The sequence below is a fragment of the Eschrichtius robustus genome, chromosome 12 (genome assembly GCF_028021215.1).
Source record: "Eschrichtius robustus isolate mEscRob2 chromosome 12, mEscRob2.pri, whole genome shotgun sequence".
In the NCBI taxonomy this organism is placed as follows: domain Eukaryota; kingdom Metazoa; phylum Chordata; class Mammalia; order Artiodactyla; family Eschrichtiidae; genus Eschrichtius; species Eschrichtius robustus.
In genome coordinates this window covers 86,311,637-86,338,536 of record NC_090835.1, presented here as the reverse complement: position 1 = coordinate 86,338,536, position 26,900 = coordinate 86,311,637, and the positions used below count along the sequence as shown (strand labels likewise).

General features: G+C 38.7%; 4 non-coding genes across 4 annotated transcripts; all 4 read right to left on the bottom strand.

The window, feature by feature from the left end:
• Positions 1 to 2,393: 2,393 nt before the first annotated feature.
• TRNAA-UGC (transfer RNA alanine (anticodon UGC)) lies at positions 2,394 to 2,465 on the bottom strand. Its single transcript has one exon. It is a non-coding gene; the product is annotated as a tRNA-Ala (tRNA).
• A 3,383-nt stretch (positions 2,466 to 5,848) lies between these two features.
• On the bottom strand, positions 5,849 to 5,921 carry TRNAF-GAA (transfer RNA phenylalanine (anticodon GAA)). The gene has a single exon. It is a non-coding gene; the product is annotated as a tRNA-Phe (tRNA).
• A 10,139-nt stretch (positions 5,922 to 16,060) lies between these two features.
• Positions 16,061 to 16,132, bottom strand: TRNAA-CGC (transfer RNA alanine (anticodon CGC)). The gene has a single exon. It is a non-coding gene; the product is annotated as a tRNA-Ala (tRNA).
• Positions 16,133 to 20,460: 4,328 nt separating this feature from the next.
• On the bottom strand, positions 20,461 to 20,532 carry TRNAA-AGC (transfer RNA alanine (anticodon AGC)). The gene has a single exon. It is a non-coding gene; the product is annotated as a tRNA-Ala (tRNA).
• Between the last annotated feature and the right edge of the window lie 6,368 nt (positions 20,533 to 26,900).

Here is a 26,900-nt window from a genome sequence, read left to right as displayed (position 1 = left end):
AGAAAACATGACCAAACTATATGCTGTCTGTCTACAAAAAAATTCACCTCAAATATAACCTGTAAATATATAGGCAGTTTGAAGTTAAGAGGATAAAAAAAAAGGAATGTCATGCAAACATCAATCAAAAGACAGCAGGAGTAGCTACATTAATGTCAGATAAAGTCAGTTTCATAACAAAGAAAATTATCAGAGGCAGAGAAGGACATCATATAATGATACAAGTGCCCATCTACCAAGAAGGGCATAGTAATCCAAAATATGTATGCACCAAACAACAGAGCTGCAAAATATGTGAAGGAAAAAAAACACCTGATAAAACTGAAAGATAAAATATGCAAATCCACTATTATAGTTGGAGACTTCAACGTCTCTCTCAGAATAACTGATGGAACAACTAAACAGAAAATGATCAAGGATATAGAAAAACTTGAAAATGCCATCAGCCACTAGAATCCAATCAACATAGAACAGTTCATCCAATACAAGCAGAGTACAGATTCTTTTCAAATCCATCAGAAGGTATTCCAAGATAGAACATATCCTGGGATATAGAATAAACCTCAACAAATCTAATAGAATTGAAATATACAGTGTGTTCTCTGACCACAGTGCAAATTAGTCACAGAAAGATAAGAGGCAGATATTCAAACATTTGGAAACTAAACAGCACAGTTCTAAATAACCCACGCAACAAACAGGAATCTCAATGGAGATTTAAAAAGAAATAGAATGAAATAAAAATGAAAATACAATGTATCAAAATTTCTGATACACTAAGACAGCACTAAAAATTTCTGATACATATTAGAACAGCACTGAGAAGGAAATTTATAGCCCTCAGTGCATACAAGAAAAGAAAAATCACAAGTTAGTCATCTAAGTTTTCACTGAGATAGCCAAGGGAAAAAAGAGCAGAAGAAACCTAAGGCAAACAGAAGGAAGAAACTAATAAAAACAATACGCTTGTCAACGCCTGGGCCAGCACCACGGTTGGGAAATCCGGCATCGGTTTGTCTCCCGGGCTCTTGCAGCTCTGGTTCTGAGACGCACAGAGACCAAGCTGGGGACAAGCACAGACAGCAGGACGCTGCATCGGTTTTTGCCCCTCTTAGTATATACGGAACCCTTTTCTGGATGAAAGAACACCAGGGGGGAGGTTCAGCCGCTGGGCCCGACGTGCAAAATGAACTCGCCGGTTGCCAAATTAGTTCTTGAGATCCCATTGTCCCTGTGGAAAGGGGAGACGCTTCCCACCTTCAGCCAAAATTTGTTCCGACAGTCAACCCAGGTACTAGGTTTGGAGGAAATTCTAAATTATCACTGATGGGCTAAGCCAGAAATCGACCTTGTTTAAAAGTTCCCCCGATGATTCTGAAAGTCAGCCAGGTTTGGCAGTTCTCGGCCTTAGAGACTCCCAGACGAGTGAGCTGATAATGTTCGGGAAAGTTAAAACCAGGAGGGAGATCAGTGCGTCAAGGGGAAAGAACGAGAGCGGAATACAGGTAACGATAACGAAAGGCAGGCGTGGAGTCCGCGGCTTCAGCGGCCACAGGAAGGTGGAGGAGGAAAAAAGTGGACGAGTGCTTAGGTTGGCATCAGTTTCGGATGGGCGGAGAGGCGGTTAGTTACGCGTCTCTGCTGCGCTTCCTCTGGGTACGTGGGGAACAAGCAGGCCCATTCCCGGTAAAACAAGTGAGCTGAGAGCGCTTTCCCGAAGGAAGATCCCCTTCGTTTTGTCCGACTGTCGCGGTTTTCAGAGAGCCTCGCTGCTCTTTCCGTCGTTGGAGCACTTGAGAGAAGTCCTGCGGTTGAGTTTCCGTTTTTAGTGTATCCCGGTAGTATTGGAGGTTTCAGACCGCGCGGCAGGGACGTCACAGTGTCCGGATCCCCACGTGCTAGGGGTAGGAGAAGAGCGCAAGGTAGAAACAGGGACCGCCTTTGTCTTTAGACTTCACCATCTGAGCTATACGTAGGAGTGAGTGTTTTTGTTGTTGCTGTTGTTTATTTAATGTGTTGAGCTTGGAATGAAAGACATTGAAGATAAGAAAGGTAAGGCAGTAACCAAGTATTTTTAATTTGAAATGGTTTTCAGAGGCTGAACTCTAGATAGTTCGGTGTGTAGGTTGTCATGACTTTAATCTCAGGGCCAAGATTTCGAGACTGTTCCTGTTGGCATCCCGTTCTTTCTCCCACTTCCTTTTTGTCTTTCTTCTGCTTGTTGAAGTCATCTTGGTGAGGTCGCGGCTCACAGCAAGAGACGAGGGACTTCACTGGAATCCATTGGGTTATGTTTTTACTTTGTATATGTACAGGACTATAACGGGGAAAAAAGGGTTAGGAGAACTAAATCTGTATTCCTTGAGGTTTGAGGGAAAAGTCAAACCAAGGCCTGGAGATGCCGGGGATCGAACCCGGGGCCTCATACATGCAAAGCATGCGCTCTACCACTGAGCTACACCCCCTCACCGGTAGTTTCCCTGATAATGCTTCTTTGAGAATAAATTTTATTTCCTGAGGCTCTGGATCCTTGGGTGTCTTGGCAGTAGAGGAACCAAAGAAGGATACTGATGCTTTAGAGTATAGAACTTGAAGTGGAAGGCAAAAGATTGGAAACGTGTCAGATAACCAAAAGAAGTTGCCACCATAGCTTTAAAACATAGTTGGGGTCTCCTATTATGCTTGGCAAGAGATCAAATCAAGTCCCAGTTTTTGGACCTTTTGATTTCCTCCAGAGATGTCTTAACCTGAGACACAAGGCCATTGAAATTCAGCCTCTTTCTTGCCTAAAACGCTTCATGGTATTTGTTGTTTGCTCCATCGGAATATTAAGGACCAGATTTGATGGAGGAAAGCCACAGGCAGTAAAAAACCCTAGAGCGATGCATTCAACATTGCAATGTAAGGGGCTTTTTTTCTCTTTTAATCTAGGCACCAGGCTAATTTAGCAGGCCCCGCCAATAATCTGAAGTCTCTTCTTCATAAGCATTCATAAGGCATGAATGAAACAACAGCTTCAGGGATGGAGAGGAATATTAAATTATGAGAGCGAGACCAAAGACAAATAGCCTCAAGACATTAGGGATAAAGGGGAAAAAAAGTATTTATTTATGTTTGTTTGTTTGTTCATTCATTTATTTAGGGAGGGGGAAAAAGCCATGTCATTACCAAACAGAAGAAAGTGCAGAAAAGGGGGAGGTTTTAAAAATTCTTTTGGAAATGGGAGGAAGTTTGGAAGACGGAGAAGATGAGCAAGCTTTGCTCATGTTAAATTCAAGATCTATGTGGTGCACACTTGTGAGAATGTTACATGGTGAACTCAGACAATTACCCCTGCATCCAGCTTTGGATTTGTGAGTAATCAGTAGATACAACTATGTGGAGGATGGATAAAGACAGAAAAGTATTCTCATTAGTGATATTCGTAGGAAAATAAATTTGCTCCCGGACATTTCTTGAACCCTGGGATTTATTGTGGTTAAGGCTGTGTTCTTTGAAATATATAAAAGACTGCAAGAGAACCCATTGCCTGGCACCAGATATCCAGTGGCTAACCCTTTCTCCTTCTGGTTTGCTCATTTATGGACTTTTGCCAATATTCATAAAATAACATTGAGTTCCTTTTGAAGTTGGAAGAATATGGTTTGTCTGACAGATTTGTTCTTTCAGTTGGCTCATGAAATTTTTAGCCCATGAAGTGCTGAGGAGGATTATCTTAACTGTTTGATGTTGTAAAATATTAGGTTTATGATGCTTTCCAATATTAGGAAGGTTTGCAGAAACACTGCTGGGTCATAATTTTGTGTTACACCTGGTGAAAACTGCATGTCTATTGGGGTCTCAGGAATTCATAATAATAAGGTATGCCTTTTTTTTTTTCTTTTTGCCCCAAGAACAAAGTGGGGATTTTTTAAATTAAATACTTAGAGTTATAAAAATTGTTAACCATGTTGTACACCTGAAACTAATGATATTGTAAATCAACTATACTTCAATTTTTAAAAAATCTATAGCCATCTTCAGACTATGGATTCATTTAATACACGATTCTTATCAGGAATTAAACTTCTAAATTGAGAGAAAGAACACACTCATGCCATTATATAGTCAATTCAGAAAATCTGAAAATCTATGACGTGTATGTTTAACCCTGCACTGTCCACAATGGTAGCCACTAGCCACTTTGAGTATTGAACACTTAAAAACTGAGATGTGCTGTAAGTGTAAAATATATATCAGGCCTCAAAGACTTAATATGATATTTAAAATGTAAACTATATCACTAATAATTTTTTGATTGACTATTTATTTAAATGATGTTTTTGATATACCAACTTATTTAAATATTCTTCTTCAGTTAAGACCACTTATTTTTATTTTTTATGTGACTACTAGAAAATGTAAAGTTACAAAAGTGACTCATTTATGGCTTTATTATATTGCTATTGGACGGCCTTAGCTACAGAAGACATGACATGTTTAGATGCTGTTCTGGGAGAACACCAGAACCAAGGAATATATATGGAGCACAGTCTACCAGTTTCCTACTATGTGTGGACATGACACAAGGCATTCACTTGCATGATCTCCTTTGGTATTTACAGTATCCCTTTGTGCATAGACATCATTAGCCTCATTGTTTAGATATTGAATGTGAGGCTAATTATGTTTTGTGAATTACCCTAGACCTCCCACTTCAACAGAATGTAAAGGAATCATTACTGTGTTAGGCAGTACAATACTCAATGATGCTGTTTGTCCAATCAAATACTTCTTAATGAAATAAAACGCAAGCTTCTTAATTGAGGAGGGATAGATTGTTAATGGATAAGTTTCTAATGCCAAGTTCCTGTACAGCGAATGTCCCTACCTTGACATTGCTTCTCAGTTTGTACCCATTTTCCATTTGCAACTTGATGCCGTTCTGATGTTGAAATAGTGTTGGTTATTTTCTTCTGACAAAGTGTCCAAGAGTTGTCGGTGGAAAACAGACACTATGAAACTGACACAGAAATTTGAAAAGAAGAAAACAGTTCAAAATGACACAAGAGTGACCTATTATCCCTAACAAAGAGTTTCAAGAGATAAAGTCAAAATTAAAAGGAAAAAATGGAGTATTGGTACCTGAGTCTTGACGACTTTACTTTCCATTTGCTTTCATTTTTCAGTATTCTAGGTCCCCTTGTGAAAATTCAACAGAATAATTCTTAAAGAAGTGCTTATTTTCATTCTTTCCTGGATAACAAAACAGAAATAACTTAAGATGTGCAAATTCTAGACAGGGGTGGAAGGCTGAAGGAATGAATGTCTTGTCAAAAAGAAAACTCTGCATGTTCTTGTAATTGTTTAAAAGTTCAATGATGTTCAACAAAGCTCCGTATTCTAGCAGTTTAAAAACAGGGTGGACTCAAGATACAAACCCATATTTTCTGATTGGAAAATTTTCCTTGCATATACCATACCCACATACATACACTTACACAGTGTAGTAGTCCTTTTTCCTGCAGGTTCCCCCACCACCAACAACAACAATTCTTGTGATTAAAAAGATCACACGCACACACACAACAAAAAGCAGAAATGAATTGTAAGTGCAAGGGCATGTAGCATATTGGAATTTCCTAGTTCCTAGGAAAATAATTTCCTAGGTTTTGAAACTTTAAATAAAATATCACTGTCAGTAAACACTTCGTGGAAGACACATCACACACAGACACACACACACACACACATATCCCTTGATTGCGCTTGCAAAAAGCCGTAAAAATTGTAGTTATATATAGATTTTGGGGATTGGGGCATAACTGTCTTGTAACGGGTTAATAATTACACCAAAGTAAAACGCTACTGCCGAAACCCGGGATCGAACCAGGGACCTTTAGATCTTCAGTCTAACGCTCTCCCAACTGAGCTATTTCGGCCGCCTGGCAACGCTCGCCTTAGCTGTTCTCCCAAAATTTAAAGTTTTCATTTATGGGTGCCAGTCTAATCTTATTTTGTTCAACATCACCCATTCGTTCGCCCCAAAATATATGGGCTCCCCTGAAACCCATGTCTAAAAATAGCATCCAGTTTTAGGAGACTGGATGGGTTGGTAGAGGAGGAGGGAAGTAAAGGGGGAGAAATGGATTCGGCTACTCCACTACTCAAAGACGGCTCAGAAAACTAAGGCAATTCAAAATGAAATTATCGAGCCTCGTCTTTCGGTTCTTTTTCTGTCTCGCTCTTCAATGACAAGGCTAAAAGGATTATTGGGCACGTTAATATGGAGACGGGCTTCTTGCTTTGGCTTGAGGAAATCCGGAAGGAGCCAATTTTTTTCTTCTAGTCACTTCCTTTCCCTTGTCTTCCTTGTGCTGACACGTGGTTGTTAGTGCGGAGACACAGTAGAAACCGGAAGCATTTAAAGGCAATCCATTGGATAATGTGTCTATTTCCGTGTGAGCAAGCAAAGCGTAAAGGGAGAAAAAGAGATGCACGTGTATGGTTTCCAGCCCTCTCGTAAGGAAAGGATAAACCACCACTGAACTACACGTCTCACGACAGAAAGGTCGTGAAGATCATCTTTGAAATAGTAACCATATTTCTGAGGGGGGGTCTTCAAAGATACCGTAGTTGGCCAGATAGAAGAGCCACTGTCTCAAATCCTACTATTTCTTAAACCTCTAAACTGTATCCTCTTAAGCTGCTACACTAGGAGAAATGTAAGGGTCGCAAACCAAATAGCACCGTTTCTGCTCTTAACACATTTCATCCTATCAGCTCTTTCCGAGGTTCCCGCCCCAGAAAACTGCCTGGCGGCGTTTTTTCTGCAACCACCAGGAAAGATTTCCAGATGGAACTTTCTTTTTTTCTGACTTCAATCTCTCTCTCTTTTTCTCTTTCCTATTCTTACAAAATTTTTCAAGTCCTCTCCTTCTTAAGAAGAGATGAACTACAGTCTGAGAGAAGATATTTCAACACTTATGTTTTACGAAAGACCATTATCTGTGAAGAACTTCTACAAAACACTAAGAAAAAGACTAAAATCTCATTAAGAAAGAGCAAATTAACATGCACTTCACAAAAAGAGGATACCCAAAATAGCCAATAAGCAATTTAAAAGGTGCCCAACATAATTTGCTATGAGGGAAATGCAAATTTAAAAACGAAATGAAATAATACTTCTCTTCACCAGAATCAATTACCTTAAGAGAACTGACAATATCAAGTGCTGCTGAGCATGTGGAGCAACTGGAATACTCACTCACACACTGCTGATGAGACTGTAAACTGGTGCACACACATCGGGAAACTATTTGGAAATATTGACTAAATCTAAATATACATGTAAGCTATGCCCCCAAAACGCCACAGCTGTATTTATACCCAAGGGAAATGCATGAGTATTTCCCTTGAAAGACAAATATAGGAATGCTAGTGACCACATTAGACATTTCAGCCCCAAACTGGAAGCACTCTAAATGTACATTGACAGTAAAATGAATTTAAGTTGTGATGCACAATATTCATACAATGGAATATTACCAAGCAATGAAAAAGAACTGCTGCTACTAGCAACAATATGGATGTATCCAACTTTTTAAAAATTGAGTGAAAGAATCCACACTCAAATGAGTACATATTGGATGATTCTATTTAGATTATTTCAAAACGCAAGAAAAACTAATCTATGGTGATAGAGGTCAGAGAGTCACATTGATTGGGATGAGGCACAAGGAAGCAGCTGGGGGCTGAAAAATCATGTATCTTTGCCAGAGCTGTTGGTTACATGGGTGTATGCATATGTAATAACCCATCAAGCTGAATCATTAAATTTCATGCATTTTTGTTTATATTAATTAAGCCTCAATTTAAATAACAAGAAAAGAAGAAAAAGGATCTCCTTGGATACCTCATCACCTCCAGTACATCTTATCTCTTCATTAGTGCTTTTCAGATTGTGGTCTGCAGACTGGTGCCTGGCTAAGAATTGTTTTTTACCTATCTGTGAGCATCAGGGACTTTTTATAAGACGTGAACAGTGCCAGGACATAGGACTCCTTTTGTTAAATAAAATAGAAACAATTTCAGGGGCTTTCAGGATTTCAGAAATAATAATCTCTGGAATGAGGAAAGGGCAGCACCCAAGAACCACCTGCTAAGTGGATTTTAATAAACCCCTGTGCATATCTGGACAGGTTCTCAAATCTCAATCTCCGATTCTGAAAGGGTGGAGCTTTTTGCCTTTAGCCAAAATTTGGTGCGAGTGGAAATTCAGATGCAAGTCTTTGGATGACTTCCTCTAAAAATATTTTAGATTCTCTTACTGATTCTTTCTCCCCCCAGCATTTCTCTAACTACCCAGGGTTTTAGCCCCAGCCATGCACCTAGCCACCAACCAGACCAAGCATCAGCCTATGCTGGGGAAAGACTGATCTGGGAACATAAGGAAAGGAATTAGAAAGCAATGTGGAAATTAAAATATCAGCTACACATGAGTGTCTCAATACAGAGATTAAAATGCGTGTAAATGCGACTAGTAGTGCGCTAAACTACTGTGCAAATTTCATTCCGGAGCACACAGTAGGGAGGAGAGGAGCAGCAGCTGACGGAAGAGGGAAGAGGCGGGGTGGGGTGAAGTGGAGGAAGAAAAGGAGAAAAGGGATAGAGAGGAAGTGGGCAAAGGAAAAGCATCCTCAAAATGATTAGGATTTGAGGGGAAGTTGATGGGGCGAGGTGGGGGGGGGGGCGGTGTCTAAGCTCCACGTCTCTCCGTGGCTTTGTCCGGGTATGAGGGAAGAGATGAGATCTTTTTCTCTCAAGGGAGGTAGGCTTGTCCCAGAAAAGGATTTGGCTCTTTATGTCGAAGACTGTTCTGGCTTCGGGAGCACCTAACAACTCTCCATCGCTGGATAAACAGGCTGAGCGCTTTGGGGGACGAACGTGAGGGTGAGATTTCGTTTGAAGTTCAGGAACCTCTGGGACTGGTAGCTTAGGAGCTGCAGGGATGCCCCGGTTTGGGGGCATGGATGCGGTGGGAGCAGAATCGACAGTAGAAGCGGCAGCTTTGAGGTTGAACACAACCGAGACCGTGGAAGCGTCTTATTTTTTTAAGGTTTTGCTTGAAAAGCAAAAAATTGAGAAAGTTCCTGTTTGCTTGCTGCACATATTTCTAACTCTTAGAAGCTTATTGAAACACAACTTTGTCCTGAAGAAACTCTTCCTGGCATTTGCAACAGGCTCCTTTACTCCTCACACGATGCTCTTGCCTCAAAAGGAGTCTGAAGAGTGGAACAGGGTCTGAAGACTCTGGTCGTGGAAAGCCACAGTCACTGAACAGTCGGTGATACCTACAGACGAAGCCATGGTCTCTTCACTCCTAGTACAGGCACAGAACAATATAGATGAGTCCCTCACAAGTCAAGTGGATGAACTCAAGATTGGCTGTACAGCTGGTTTGTGACTGCCTGGTGGACAGTTACAGCTTCTGGAGAATAAGAAAAGGGGAGGATGCATTATGGAAGACCTCCAGGTTTCTTGGCTTCTGTAGATGGAGAAAGAGACTGCTTTTATGCTTTCTGAATGTTTAGCAGTTTGCTGGCTTGGTTTTCCCTTTGGTGGCTGAAAACAAGAATAGATTAAAAAAAAAATCCCTATCAAGCTACCAATGGCATTTTTCAGAGGACTAGAACAAAAAATTTCACAATTTGTATGGAAACACAAAAGACCCCAAATAGCCAAAGCAATCTTGAGAAAGAAAAACGGAGCTGGAGGAATCAGGCTCCCGGACTTCAGACTATACTACAAACCTACAGTAATCAAGACGGTATGGTACTGGCACAAAAACAGAAATATAGATCAATGAAACAGGATAGAAAGCCCAGAGATAAACCCACGCACATATGGTCACCTTATTTTTGATAAAGGAGGCAAGAATATACAATGGAGAAAAGACAGCCTCTTCAATAAGTGGTGCTGGGAAAACTGGACAGCTACATGTAAAAGAATGAAATTAGAACACTCCCTAACACCATACACAAAAGTAAACTCAAAATGGATTAAAGACCTAAATGTAAGGCCAGACACTATAAAACTCTTAGAGGAAAACATAGGCAGAACACTCTATGACAAATCACAGCAAGATCCTTTTCGACCCACCTCCTAGAGAAATGGAAATAAAAACAAAAATAAACAAATGGGACCCAATGAAACTTAAAAGCTGTTGCACAGCGAAGGAAAACATAAACAAGACGAAAAGACAACCCTCAGAATGGGAGAAAATATTTGCAAACGAAGCAACTGACAAAGGATTAATCTCCAAAATTTACAAGCAGCTCATGCAGCTCAGTATCAAAAAAACAAACAACACAATCCAAAAATGGGCAGAAGACCAAAACAGACATTTTTCCAAAGAACATATACAGATTGCCAACAAACACATGAAAGGATACTCAACATCACTAATCATTAGAGAAATGTAAATCAAAACTACAATGAGGTATCACCTCACACTGGTCAGAATGGCCATCATCAAAAAATCTACAAACAATAAATGCTGGAGAGCGTGTGGAGAAAAGGGAACACTCTTGCACTGTTGGTGGGAATGTAAATTGATACAGCCACTATGGAGAACACTATGGAGGTTGCTTAAAAAACTAAAAATAGAACTACCATACGACCCAGCAATCCCACTACTGGGCATATACCCTGAGAAAACCATAATTCAAAAAGAGTCATGTACCACAGTGTTCATTGAAGCTCTATTTACAATAGCCAGGACATAGAAGCAACCTAATTGTCCATAGACAGATGAATGGACAAAGAAGATGTGGCACATATATACAATGGAATATTACTCAGCCATAAAAAGAAACGAAATTGAGTTATTTGTAGTGAGGTGGATGGACCTAGAGTCTGTCATACAGAGTGAAGTAAGTCAGAAGGAGAAAAACAAATACCGTATGCTAACACATATATATGGAATCTAAAAAAAATGGCTGTGACGAACCTAGGGGCAGGACAGGAATAAAGATGCAGATGTAGAGAATGGACCTGAAGACATGGGGAGGGGGAAGGGTAAGCTGTGACAAAGTGAGAGAGTGGCATGGACATATATACACTACCAAATGTAAAATAGATAGCTCATGGGAAGCAGCCACATAGCACAGGGAGATCATCTCGGTGCTCTGTGACCACCTAGAGGGGTGGGATAGGGAGAGTGGGAGGGAGACGCAAGAGGGAGGAGATATGGGGATATATGTATGTGTATAGCTGCTTCACTTTGTTATAAAGCAGAAACTCACACCATTGTAAAGCAATTATACTCCAATAAAGATGTTTTAAAAAAAAAAAGACGGTGTATCCCATGGATTTCTGCTTAGGCATTGTGATACCAGAATCTGAAGCTGTGCAAAGAGCTCTGATCTGGAGATATGGGTTGTTCAGTAGTTTGGAAGGAGGGTGTCCCTGGAGAGTAAGTAGAGTAAGGTTGGAAATGATCTATTGGGATTGGGAGAATAAGAGCTCTTTCTCTATTTGTGGGAAACAAAGAAATGAACTTTCCCCTAGATTGATCTTGGACCCCAGAGTTCAGAATGTTTGCTATTTCAGACTGGAAACTTTCTTCGAACACTCAGAGAAGTACTATTTCCCTTTACAGATTTCTGCTGAGGTGACTGTTATCTTTTCCTTGTTTGCCATTTGTTTGTAGTTAAATGACTTCTATGTAAGCTCCAGAGTTTGAGGGGCTCTGAGCCAAAAAGTGCCCACCAGCACACCGTCATCAACCACTCGCAGTGAAATCTAGTGAAATATTTTAGTGAAATCTTCTCAGCCTCCTGCATCCTGGTTAGGAAGGAGCTAGAATAAAAGAACCACAGAAGAACTTAAGTGATTAACTTTCTGACAAGGAATCAGATGGCTTGTCCATTAGGCCACACAGACCCGCGTTTGCCAATGCTTTCAGATTCCATACAACTGGAAATTAGGTGGTTGGGAAAACTGCTACTTGCTTTTTATAACCTATTGACAGTGGCCCACGTGCTAGTGATTGCTGAGAGTGCTTGGAGAGATGCAGTCAATAATAGAGCAAACAACAGATAACTTTAGTGAAGGAGCACAATTCCTCCCTGTGTCCCAAAACGGTTAAGAAAGAATTGCCATAGCCAAGACGACTGAGTTTGACAAAGATATTTCAGGAAGCAAGAGTTCTTAGAGTATGTGGGTAAGAAGAAAATACAAAAGTGGAGGTTCTACGGATTGAACCCAGGACCTTGTACATGCTAAGCCCACGCCCTACCACTGAGCTATACCCCCTCACTCTTATCAGCTTCTCAGAAGACTTTCTGTGACCTTCTAGTGACCAGCATTGCATCTTTGAAGACCAAGTTATCAAAATAAGCCACCTTAAGTTCAATTCTGCTATTTCTAAACTCCTTACACTTTATCCTCTCTCAGGCATGGCTACTCCAGGAGAAAGGAACCTTAATGGTAGAAAGAAAGGCACTGTTCTTGATTTGTGGTCAGCTTGTGATCAGAATCTGATCACAAAGTTGGGTTCCCATCAGATTAGATTGCTTGGATTGTGCTTCCATTCCATCACTTGGGTGAGTCACAGGACACAACATTCTCCCACAATTTATCTGAATATTACTCTCTGAATACTTTTGACTCTTGGAAACATTAATGTTTTACATAGTCAAAAAATAAAACTGACTCAAGTGTGTGTGAAACTACTGCAAAATTGAATATGAATAGAAAAAAATCTAACTGCATTTCAAAAGGATAACATAACCTCATTCAAGAGAAAAAGAACACATCCAAATAAATGTTTACACAGTACTTTATCCCAATTGTAAAGACAAGAAAAAAAAAAAGCAAACAAATCATAACCTCTATGTAGCAGGGTTATTTTTTGTAGTGTTAAGGGTATGTCAATTCTGATATTTTGTGTGAATTTTATTTATTTTTATGCGTGCGTGTGTGTGTGAATTTACTTTTGTGTGGTTGGGAAAATGAACACATATAGTGTTGCTGGAATTCAGGGCTCTCACTGTAAGAGAAGGAGGTAAGTAACGAATAGCCCTGTTGGCTCTGGATATGAAATGTGTGTGTGTGTGTGTGTGTGTGTGTGTGTGCGCGCGCGCACGTGTGTCTGTTTGTATATCTGTCATTTTCCCTCCAGATCTGTCTGCTAACAGGGCCTAGAAAAACTAATACCTCAGTAGCAATAAGCAATGCTAGTCCCATATCTTGATTTTTGAATACCAATCCCCACCAAAAGGAAACAGAGCTACTTGTAGGATTCACAGACTCTAAGACTGGATGAGGGAGAGTACAAGATGATCCTAAGTTATCTTTCTGTGCTAGAATATAACTGCTCAAAAATCATGAGGACAATTCAAAAGGATCCAGAAACCAACTTGAAGGGCCTCTCACTGGTCAAATCTGGGGCAGTTTGAGATGAATAATGACAATAAATGATTATAATCCTTGGATACTTAAATGAATAAATACGGAAGAAGAGAAATTTTTCCTTACAGTGGTATGCCAACTAATAAATGCAGAGGTAATAACAAAGTTATAAAATTACCATCAGAATAATAATAGACTCTGACAAAATTCATAGATCAGTGCTAAAAGCATAGGTAAACTTTTGATGAGGATCGGAATATCTATATAGTCTCAGAGTATCCCTTACTGATTACTTATTAATTATCGGGGAAAGAAACCTATTAGACACAACTTTAACCAAGTAATCAAAGCTGACATCACTAACAATGGGAGAAACTGACATCACATGCTCCTTGGTGTGATAGAGGGAAACATAATTTCTGTGATATTCCTCCCAATTATTCATAACCTGAACTTAGTCTAATCAAAACATAAATTGAAGAATATTCTACAAAATCATTGGCATGTGCTCTTCAAAAACATGTCAATCTCACAAAAGGCAAGATTGAGAAACCATTCCAGATTAAAGGAGACTAAGGAGTAACTAAATTCATATGTGACTCTGGAATGGACCTTAGTTTGGGAGAGAAATTTCTATAAAGTATTTTATTGGTAAAATTAGTTAAATATGCACTGTATATTAGAAAAGACTTCTTATCAGTGTTAAATTTCCTGAATTTGATCATTGTGCTGTGGTAAGGAAATGCCCTTACTCTTAAGAAATATATACTGATGTATAAAATATAAAGATTATGATGGAAGTGTATAATAAGAAGATTTGTGGAGAAAAAGATATAATATCTGCAAATTGTTCTCAAATAGTTTAGAAAAATATTGTTTGTCCGAGTAATTATATATTCCGCAGTTTTTGGTTATCGAGGGAGAGGCAACCCAGTGTTCTGAAATGATCCCAAGATTTGGACAGTAGGTGCTCTCAAATTGTTTCCATCATATTGATAACATTGCTAAGCAGAGACAAAGATGCAAATTTCCCAATTTATATTAGAATTTAGCGGTGTTTTGCTCTCTTTTCCTTTCACACTCCTTGCTTGTGAATTAATCAACTAAGGATATTCGAAAGAGATTGAATTTCTTTCTCAGAGCTGAGAGGTGAGGAGGGAAAGAAAGAGTAAAGTTGTGGTATGGAAAGAAAGAGTAAAGTTGGGAGACAGAATTCCCTTCCCTCCCTAATATTCAGCGGTGAAGATGGGCAGAGATAGTGATGGATTTGTAACCATAATGGCCCTTTAACGGGGCCATCAATGGACTAGAAATTTTGAGGAGTGCCTGGAAAATACAAAGCAGAAGTGATTATATAGGCAGGAAACAGTAGAGGAAATGGCTGGGTTTTCGCTACAGTGAAAATGTCTTAGACATTTGTGAACTACATGTCTTCTTGTTTTGGCAGCTAATAATTCCTATTTTGACATACATACCAAAAAAATTTTTTTCTTGCCACTTCTTCATGGTAGCATATTTGTTGTTAACTGACATTTCCAGGCATAATCTTATTTAGAGATTTGAAAAGAAGGAACAATGGATGAGTGATAAAATAAAAGGAAATTGGATAGTACAAAATAGCAATTTGGCATGTGTAAGCTGAGTCGTGTAAAGCCGATTCTTTTTTTTTTTCATGTTTCGCAGGACTCTAGCTTCTTGACAGCTGTCCTTTCCAGTAGCATCACCCACTCATTCAACTAGTATTCTCTGGTTTATTTTTGGACTAAACTTTTGGTGATGGAGAGACTAATCAGAGGGAGGACTTTCTGTTTCTCATCCTAAAACTTCACATAAAACAAAGGAAACTAAAGCAATTTTTCCTCAAGCCTCTTATTTTCTTCTCCTTTTTCTCTTCGCTCAGTAATAGTGGGAAATAGAAGCCAAGATGAAAAGTTATGACGGCACACTTGTTTTGGGTTTAGGGGATCCTATGAATAGTAGGCTGAATAATTGCTCCCAAAGATAGCAGGTCCCAATCCCCAGAACCTGTGAATGTTATCTTATATAGAAAAAGGTCTTTGCAGATGTAATTACATTAAGGATCTTGAAATGGAGAGATTACTTTGGATTATCCGGGTAGGCCTGATGTAATCACAAGTGTCCTTAAAAGAGAGAGGCAGAGGGAGATTTCACACACACAGAGGAGAAGGCAGTGTGACCACGGAGACAGAGATTGGGGTATTGCTGCCACAAGCCAAGGAATGCCAGCCTCCACCAGAAGCTGGAAGAGGCAAGAACGGATTCTCCTCCTAGAGCCTCTGGAGGTAGCAGCACTCTGCCAACACCCTGATGTCGGTCTAGTGATATTAATTTTGGACTTCTGGCCTCCAGAAGGGTAAAGAATAAATTTCTGTTATTTTAAACCACCGAGTTTGTGGTAATTTGTTACAGCCTCCGTAGGAAAGCAATAGACATCTACTCTGTCAGCTGACTTGAGTGGTTTTGAGGCTCATGAAGCCTAAATAGCGCAACATTAAAGTGAATGTCTTAGATCATATGTTTACTTTTCTTGTGAGCAGGCATTTGGTAGACCATATGTTTACTTTTCTTGTGAGCAGGCAGGCAATGGGTAAAGGAATCAAGGAAAAGGGAACTTAAATCTCACAGCTTTCTGAAGGCCAACAGCTGGAGGTGCCGGGGATTGAACCCGGGGCCTCGTACATGCGAAGCACGCGCTCTACCACTGAGCTACACCCCCTTGCTGAAGTACGGGTGGAGGTCCTTCAAGAAATATCTCACCGTATTCTGTGGTCCCGTCTCCCCACTTGCTGTGTTTGTTGTTTTAGCAGTACTGTGTGTCGGAGCAGGATATGTGACTGCTTTAAGATAGAGAAGGCCAGGGAGCTGTGGGTGATACTGATTCTTTACCAAATAAAACTTGAAGTGGAACGAAAAATATTGAAAACGTGTGTCAGAAAATTGACGAACTTTTCCTTGGATAAAACACTTCTTGCTATTTGCTGTTTGCTCCACAGGAATGTTAAGGGCAAGATTTTAATGAGAAAACCCCAGGTGAAAATAAAAACCACCGGCAATTCGTTCAGCGATTCATTCCCAACAGTCTATTCATCTTTATTACATCCTGATGGCAAGTAAGAAGGTTCATAGAATAGTCTAGGAGAATAGTGCTCAAGGCACGCACTAAACAGCAGATTCAGGGATGGAAAGAAGTGTTGATTAAAAGCAAGTTAATAGGTATCTAGACACAGGTTGGAGATACCTACTGGGTTTACAGAGCAAGAAACAAAGTGGGAGGCACATAAAAGAGAACCCAGTCATCCAAGAAACAGGAAGAAAAGCAAAAAAGAGATCTATTGTTCTTTTGCGCCCTCGGCAGCGAAAGCTCGGAGTCCTAACCACTGGACCAGGCCGTTACCCTGGGGAGCTCCTCCTCCTCCCCCTCATCTTCTCCCTTCTCCTCCCCTCCTCTTCCTCCTCCTCCTTCTTCTTCAGAATGGAAGAGAGATTATGCGGAGGAAATGGCGTTGGTTTTGGACATGCTGAATTTAACAGATCCATCCATAGGTTCCCGCCTGTCAGTGTAGCGCAGTGAACTCAACTCAGCGCTCTGATATGAATACACGGGAGTGGGAGTGCTCAGAAGGCAGGCACAGCGTACAGAGAGTGAGCAGAATGAGAACTGGAAACGTCCTTTGAGATTTAGCGATCAGGAACTCTTTTACTGATAGTTGTGCAAAGCCAAAAAACAAAAACAAAAGCAAACGAACAAACAAACAAAAATGCTTCTTAGTCTGATCTTGAACCCTAGCAGCCACACTGGTTAGCATCATGGCCTTGAAACTTCCATAGAAGACCCAGAAGGACTCGTTTTCTGGTACGACTCCTAGTATGTGTTATATCTTCCTCATTCATCTTATGTCTTTGCCTATATTAGTAAATATATCATTGAATATCTTTTGGAATTGAGAGGACATTATTGGTTTGGCAGAATTTCTCTCTCAACTGGCTCATGGGGCTGGTAGAATAGATAGGAGGAGACAGAAGTGGCAGGTTTCGCTGAAATTGAGCGCTAGAGAAGAGGCACCCACAAAATTCTGCAAGCTCTAGTGTATGAGCGTGTGTGTGTGTGTGTGTGAGAGAGAGAGAGAGAGTCCAGGAGGATGAGTGGGAAATTATCTAGGCTGTTTGAGGGTCAAAGCACAAATATGAAAGTTTCCAGAGTCATTGAAATTGGAGAAGCCTAACTACCAGTTACTTTACCAGAAGTTCCTCACAAGGAGTTTTGGCTTCATTTTGTCTTTTTGTGTTTACTCCAACATACACTGAACACCAAAATGGTTTATCAATTTTCTGTGAAAATAATCAGCAATTAGCAGATGTATGAAGTGCTTTTCTAATGCATCTAAAACCAGGGAGGAAATTGTAACTGGTTGGGTGCCATTTTTTAATGACAGACCAGGATGAAAGGATAAAGAAGATGTTATATATGAGAAACATGGATGGGTCTTGAAGACATTGTGTTAAGTGAGATGTCAGACAGAGAAAGACAAACACTATATGATAGCCCTTATATGTGGAATCTTAAAAACAAACAAACAAACGAAAAAAACAGAGTAGAATGGTGGTTACCAAAGCCTGAGGGGTGGGGAATTGGAGAGATGTTGTTTAAGGGTACATACTTGCAACTAGTAGACAAATAAGTCCTGGAGAACTAATACACAGTCCAGGGATTACAGACCACAAAACTGTGTTGTAAACATTTAACTTGCTAAGAGACTAGATCTTAATTGTTCCCACCACTAGAAGAATAATTATGTGACACAGTAGAGGTGTTAGCTAACACACACACACAAAGTTGACAGGGCAAAAGGGATAAAGTATTCATGTAAAAAGGTTTTATGTAATGCTCTGGAATTTGAATTAACACTCATGATGTTTGGTGTTTACAACATCTCGATTTGTTGACCTGGACAGAGAGGTTTAGTCATATTGCTCTAAGTTTCCCACCGTGACTGAATATGAAGAAACTGTGCCTAGAGTAGGCAGTAAAGGATTAGGTATTCTTTTTTCTCCTATTAAATATGTCTTTGAAAGAAATAAATCACTGCCTTTTGAGTCATAGTGACTGCATGGCCTAGTGGATATTGTCTGCTTCCATATTCCTATGCAGCCAATGGTCCTGCCCAACTGTGACCTCTCACACATTCACAGAGGGTGTCACACACATGGCCACCTCCCCTTTCCTCTCAGAGGTCCTTAATCTTTAATTCCTCCCCGAAGAAAGCTAAACAAAAGCTTGTTGAAGGATAGAGCCCCCAAATAAGACATAGTTGAATTTCCAGAATTCATCTACAACGTACTTTAAAATGAGCCCTTTTTGTCCTGGGCCAAAGTTAGACACAGCTAGCCCTCAAAGAAGTACCTCCATTTGTCATATGTTGCTTTTATTGGCATATAATTTTTTTGAAATTTCCACTCTATATTTCCTATGGTTTTCTCATACTAAGTTCCTGGCTTTTCCACTCTATCCTCTTCTCCCTTAAATTTCAGAGGTGAACTTCCTTGGAGAAGTCTATGGTTGGAAGGGAAAAAAAATTTCCATTTGGACCTGAGCCCTAATATAATACATAAAAGCAATGGTAAGAATTCATGATATTCTTTTTCAAGTTTAGTCTATTTGCCTTTTGCAACTTGATGAATTCCTATTGTTGGAGCATGTGAATACATTTCTCCTGACACAGTAGATACAAGTGGCAAAAAGACATTGTAAAATTGTACTTTGAAAACAAGAGAGAAAAATATGTCAACAGAACCGAAAATGACCTATTACTCCTATTAAAGAAAATCTGGCTCCTAAGTGCTAGCTCTTATTCTTCCTTTGAAGAGGTAAATTCCAAAGTGAAGGCATTTTAACTTGAGAAAGATCTTATCCTATTTAAGATGTTGCCGAGCAGAAACAAAGATACAAACTTCCTAGTTTATACTGGAAGTTAGCATCGTCTTGATTGCAAAACTTGCAAAACTTTTATTAAAAAGAAACTTCACATCTAATTCAATTATGTATATTGATTCAAAATATTAATATTAATAAATATCATTTTACCATGAGAGGGGAAACAGTGTCAATTATTAGAATACAAAAATTGTTCAACAATAGAAATACATTTTTTGCAATTGTTTTTTCTACATTAGAGTAGGAAGTTGCAAACAATTATAATACAGCCATATATTTATAATATATACCCTTTAAATCCACGTCACAGCACTCAAACCAGTGATTCTCAAACTTTCACGTGCAAAGGACACACTTGGGGATCCTGTCGAAATGCTGATTCTAGTTCAGTAAGTCTGGGGTGGAACTGACATCCTGCATTTCTAACAAGCTCTCAGGTACCACCAACTCCTTTGGTCTAAGGACCACACTGACCCTGGGTCTGGAAAATTCCTTTCCGATAGAGGGTGCAACAATCTCATATAAAATTTCTTCTGTATATCATCTAAATTATCCAGTTAAATCCTATTCTCGGGTAAGAGTAAAGACAGAACAAAACTGGAAATTAATCTGTGACTTCTGAAACCTTCAGCCCAAGGTATTGCTCAATGTATTCCCAATGGAGCTATTGCTGCCTAAGTGTGACTTCTCCACATCCACTGATGAAAATAAATTTCTCGATTTCCCATTTTGGAACGCTCTCTTCTTGCTCAACCTGCAGTCTGATCATGGCCAAAACGGCTCAGAAAACAAAAGAAACTAAGAAAAATTGGCTTGCGACCATGTGTTTCCTTTGTTAAATTTTCCCATCCTTATCTCTTCTTTCCTGCTTTATTAATAATACTGTGACGTGCTTTTTGTTCCGGAATCTCGAGCTGCTGAATGAGCCCAGACTTTGTCTTCTCGTTCCATCTCTTCCTCCTTTCGCAGCCACCCTGGGTGTTGCCAAACCCGAGAAGTAGTAACAGGGCAGCGCCAATACTCATAGCAAATAGTTGTGAAATCGGTTTACTTTCTTTTTGAACAGGGAAAAAAAGTAAAATGGGGAAAGAGACAAGAACAACTTTCAAAAGTGGAGGTGCCGGGGATTGAACCCGGGGCCTCGTGCATGCTAAGCACGCGCTCTACCACTGAGCTACACCCCCTCTCTTGAACTGTGCACTCGGGAATATATTCAAAACAGAAAATAGCCATTTTGAGTAGGTTTTACAAGAATTAATATCAAGCTAAAGTCCAATCTGCCTAATTTCGCTTATTTCCGAAATCTTAAATTTGGAACCTAAATCTAGGTCCTATGACATGCTTTGCTAAAAGAAGAGTAAGTTGCATTCTAGACGGAAAGTCCTTATTGGTGGTCCTGGGACCTTTTCGCTCCAATCAGTCTGGAGTCACTTCCTTGACGCCTCTAGAAGACCACGGGATGAAATATTTTCTCTCCTTTTTTCACTCCCTCCTTTCCTCTTTCCTTGCCGCTTGAAAGGGCTGCCAGAAAGCCACAAAGTATAATGCGGGGGATGCAAAAATAGAGACCATGTGAGCTCCAGAGGGGAGAGAAGACAGTAGGACAAATGGAGAGCTGCTTGTTTTGGTCGCCGAGGAGAGAGGGCGCATGGGCTATGATCGCGCCCCCCTTGGGGGTGGAATTGAAGGTCATTAAGAAGGCTACACCTGTGATGCACGTTCACCCTTTGTAAAACCTTCCGCACGGTGGGAATGGTTCACTAACCACATCCTTCTCTGAGGCTCTGAGCCTCTCGCTTTCAGCCCCACAAACCGACAGAGCCTCAGATAAGATTGGAGAAGTGGCTTATATGGGCAAAAGACATAATAAGGTAATGCGGTAAATAATACTTCTCCAATCAGAGATGAAAAGGACGTTAATGAAATGACAAATAACGAATCAAACACTCAGTTCAAGATGTTAGAAAATGAACAAAATAAGCCAAAAAGAATGAAGAAGGAAGGGTTGATAAAGACAAACTCAGAAAATGAGTTTTTTAGAAGTACAACTAATAAAGAAAAAAGCTGGTTATTTGAAAAGTCAACAAAATAGACAAACCTCTAACCATCCTAATCAAGAAGGGTGAAAATAAGTGCAAATACACAAAATTAGAACTGACAGGAGAAAATAACGATCAAAACAGAAAAACCTTTTAAAAATCATAAGACACAACTCAGCAAATGATTTAAAAACTTTAGATGAAGTGGATTTTATAAATGCATTATACGCAAATTACTTCTTGTAGAGACAGAAAGTCTAAACAGACCATTACTATAGAAAAATAGAAAAACAGTTGAATAAGTATGTCCCCCAAAAGGACACCAAGCACAAATACTTTCACAAAGAAATTTTACCGAACTGCTAAATATCAGAGAATCATGATGCAACTTAAATTTTCAAAGCACAGAAAAAGGAGCCCTTCCAATTCATTTTATAAAGTGAGTATATCGTTCATCACAAACTTTTTAAGTTCACACAGAAAATGAAAACTATAGTCTAATTTCACATAATACAGAATATCCAAGTGGGGTTTATTCCAGAAATGCAAAGATCACTCATTATTAAGGAAGACATTAACAAAGATTCTCTCCTCTACCAATCTCTACTCAGGGTTCCCTGAACTCTTTTTCAAATAGGCCTTGACTTTTGGATTTCTGTTTTCATCCCTGTGTTGTCCAATTTTAGCAAGAATCCTGTTAGGTTGGTTTGGATAGAATCCTCTATCCTCCATGTCTGGTCACCCTTGATATCTAATTGTGTTCCTCATCCGCTGCCATCCCCTGGGTGATGTCTGATCACCTTGGCCTACTTTCAACAAGAATCCTGTTTGGTTGGTTTAGCCAGAATTCTTCCTTACCTCTGATGTTTCTTCTTAGTAATTTTCTATCCACTGACCCTCTCCCCCACTCCACCCTTCTCCTTAGTTATAAATTCCCACTTGGCTATGCTGTATTTGGAATTGATCCTGGTTCCATATTGAGGCCTTTTGCCCATTGCAATATTCCTGAATGAAATCTGTTTTTACCACTCTAGCTACTGTCCAGCTCTGGTTTATCTTTAACAATATTAATATAATACATCAAATTGATAAAGGTAAGGAGAAAAACCATACATGATCATCTCCAAGAGCTGCACAATAGACATTGACAAAAGCCAACATACATTTCACATTGTAGTGGGTTGAATAGTGTCCTCCAAAAATTCATGTGGACTCAGAACCTGAAAATGTGACTTTATTTAGTAATAGGGTCTTTGAAGATGTAATTAGTTAAAAAAACATCGTATTGGATTAGGGTGAGCCCTAAATCCAATGACTGACGTCCTTACAAGAGGAGAACATGCAGAGACAGAGATATACAAAGAGAAAAAGGCCATGTGATGATGGAGGCAGAGATTAGAGTGATGCAGCTACAATCCAAGGATTGCCAGGAGCCACCAGAAACTAACATGAGGCAAAAAAGCATTCTTCACTAGAGACCTCAGAGGGAGCATGGCCCTACTGACACCTTGCTTTTGGACTTCTGGGCTAGAGAACTATGAGAGAATAAATTCCTATTGTTCTAAGCCACCCAGTTAGTGGTACCTTGTTACGACAGCCTTAAGAAATTAATACAAATGTGCCAAAAGCACTCAATAAAATAAGAATTGATGGACATTTCTCAACATGATAAAATACTTCAGGCCCAAAACTAGCATTTTAGTTAACTGAGCAGCACTAGAGGCTTTGCGGGCAGGAAAAAATAATATTCAGTATTTCTACTGCTATTTAATATTAAGTTGGAGACAGTTGTCAAAGCAATTAACAAGACAATTAAAGGCATAAGAATTGAAAGAAGTAGGGAAAACGATGTTATGATTCAGTTATAATTATGTATCTGAAAAATCAAGAAAAACAAAAGAAAAACTATGAAACAATAAGAGATTTTAGTGAAGTGGTAGGTTAGAAAAATAACACACAAAAAATCAATACCCTTCACGTATACCAAAAAAAAAAAAAATATATATATATATATATATAAAACACAATAGACGAAGCCATTAACAACAGCAAAGAAAGGGAAAAGGGGGTGGGAGGAAGGAAGCAGGGAGGGTGGGGAGGCGAGTAAAGGGAAAAGGAAATAAAATTTTAAAAGAAAAAAATTCCTGGGTATAAACTTTAAAAATTTCCAAAATCTATATGAATAAAACTCTAATACACTCCTTGAAGTCACAAAAATATACTTGAACATTGTAAAAATATATAATATTCTAATAGAAAAAGACACAACTTCATATAATTGTCATTTATTCCTAAGATAATTTATTAATTTAATGCAATCCCAATAAAAATGCCATCACATTTTTCTGCAACTGAGTAATTTTTATAAAGTTTACTTAGAAAAACAAGCCATCAATAATAGCCAGGAAACCCCTAAAATAATAAGAGCAAAAGCAAGGAGGGAGAGCTAGCCCAACAGGCTTAAAACATACCAAAACCCTCTGTAACTGGAATTGTTTGTTATTGACACAGAGAATAGAAAATCCTATAACAAAACCAGTTGCAAATAAAAATTAGTTTACAATAAAGGCAGTAACTCATATCAACAAAGGAAAGATGAACTTCTAAATTTGTAGCACTGAGATAATTGAATAGTCACATGAATAAGGATTAAATTGAATACATTTCTCACCCTGCATACCAGGATAAATTCCATACGTATTAAAAATTTTAATGTTAAAAAAATGAAACTATAAAAATACAAAAAAGAAAACATATGTGAACTCCTCTATAATCTAAGGAGTAGCAAAATTACCTAATATGGCCCCAAATCTAAAAGCAGTATTCTAAATATTTATAAATATGATTATACAAACATTAAAGGAAAACTTTTTGCATTGCAAAAAAACACCATAATCAAAGAAACAAATGATAATAGGCTGAAAAAATTATTAGCAATTTATATCATGATAAATGGTTACTATTCTTTCTATATAAATAAAATTTTTAAAAGGAGTAAAAGGCCAACAAATCCGTAGAAAAAATAGTTTAGAGATATGAATAAAGAGTTAAGAGTAGGAAATACAAATGGTTCTTAACTATATGAAAAAAATGCTCAATTTTACTCATAATAAGGGAAATACAACTAAGTTAACACTATGATACAATTTTTTCGCCTATCAGATTGGCAAAAATCTACAGGTTGGATAGCATATTCTGTTGTTCAAGGCTGCAGAGACATTACTCCATCTGTGGATTGCTGGTAGGAATACAATCCTAAGGGAAGGAGATTTGCAGTATCTAGAAAAATTACATATTTATTTACCCTTTGACCCATAAATCTCTCTTCTAGGAAGCTATCCAAAGATATACTGGCAAAAGTAAAAAATAAAAAGGTAAGTAGATGCTTAGGACTATTTATCACATCACTATTTATAAAGCAAAAGATGAGAAATGATCCAAATATCCATCAAAAGGAAAAACTGAGATAACTATGGCACATCAATATAATGCCACTGTAAAATGGAATACAGAAGGACAAACTAAATTTTGTTTCACAAAACAATCAAACAAACAAACAAAAAACAACCCAAAAAACCTTACTTACATGGAGAGAAAGGTAATACCTTAAGGACTAAAAGAAGTGAAAAAAAAATGATTACTACACTATTTTAAGTAATCATTTGTTAATTGTGATTTTGGTATTGTAATTATGACCTCTTTGTGTTTATGTAATTAATCAAATAAGTAGTTATGTTGCTGTCATTAATACACTAGAAGGAATCAATAGCAGAATAACTGAGGTGGAAGAACGGATAAGTGACCTAGAATACAGAATGGTGGGATTCACTGCTGTGGAACAGAATAAAGAAAAAAGAATGAAAAGAAATGAAGACAGCCTAAGAGACTTCTGGGACAATGTTAAACGCACCAACATTCACATAATAGGGGTCCCAGAAGGAGGAGAGAGAGAGAAAGGACCCGAGATAATATTTGAAGAGATTATAGTCAAAAACTTCCCTAACACGGGAAAGGAAATAGCCACCCAGGTCCAGGAAGTGCAGAGAGTACCAGGCAGGATAAACCCAAGGAGAAACACGCCGAGACACATAGTAATCAAATTGACAAAAATTAAAGACAAAGAAAAATTATTAAAAGCAACAAGGGAAAAATGACAAATAACATACAAGGGAACTCCCATAAGGTTAACAGCTGATTTCTCAGCAGAAACTCTACAAGCCAGAAGGCAGTGGCAGGACATATTTAAAGTGATGAAAGGGAAGAACCAACAAACAAGATTACTCTACCCAGCAAGGATCTCATTCAGATTCGACGGAGAAATCAAAAGCTTTACAGACAAGCAAAAGCTAAGAGAATTCAGCACCACCAAACCAGCTCTACAACAAATGCTAAAGGAACTTCTCTAATTAGGAAACACAAGACAAGAAAAGGACCTACAAAAACAAACCCATAACAATTAAGAAAATGGTAATAGGGACATACATATCAAAAATTACCTTAAATGTGAATGGATTAAATGCTCCAACCAAAAGACAAAGGCTTGCTGAATGGATACAAAAACAAGACCCATATATATGCTGTCTACAAGAGACCCACTTCAAACCTAGGGACACATACAAACTGAAAGTGACGGGATGGAAAAAGATATTCCATGCAAATGGAAATCAAAAGAAAGCTGGGGTAGCAATACTCATATCAGATAAAATAGACTTTAAAATAAAGAATGTTACAAGAGACAAGGAAGGACCCTACATAATGATCAAGGGATCAATCTAAGAAGAAGATATAACAATTATAAATATATATGCACCCAACATAGGAGCACCTCAATACATAAGGCAACTGCTAACAGCTATGAAAGAGGAAATCAACAGTAACACAATAATAGTGGGGGACTTTAACAGCTCACTTATACCAATGGACAGATCATCCAGACAGAAAATTAATAAGGAAACACAAGCTTTAAATGACACAAAAGACCAGATCGATTTAATTGATATTTACAGGACATTCCATCCAAAAACAGCAGAATACACTTTCTTCTCAAGTGCACACGGAACATTCTCCAGGATAGATCACATCTTGGGTCACAAATCAAGCCTCGGTAAATATAAGAAAATTGAAATCATTTCAAGCATCTTTTCCGACCACAACGCTATGAGATTAGAACTCAATTACAGGGGGGAAAACGTAAAAAACACCAACACATGGAGGCTAAACAATACATTACTAAATAACCAAGAGATCATTGAAGAAATCAAAGAGGAAATCAAAAAATACCTAGAGACAAATGACAACAAAAACACGATGATCCAAAACCTATGGGATGCAGCAAAAGCAGTTCCAAGAGGGAAGTTTATAGCAATACAAGCCTACCTCAAGAAACAAGAAAAATCTCAAGTAAACAATCTAACTTTACACCTAAAGGAAGTAGAGAAAGAAGAACAAACAAAACCCAAAGTTAGTAGAAGGAAAGAAATCATAAAGATCAGAGCAGAAATAAATGAAATAGA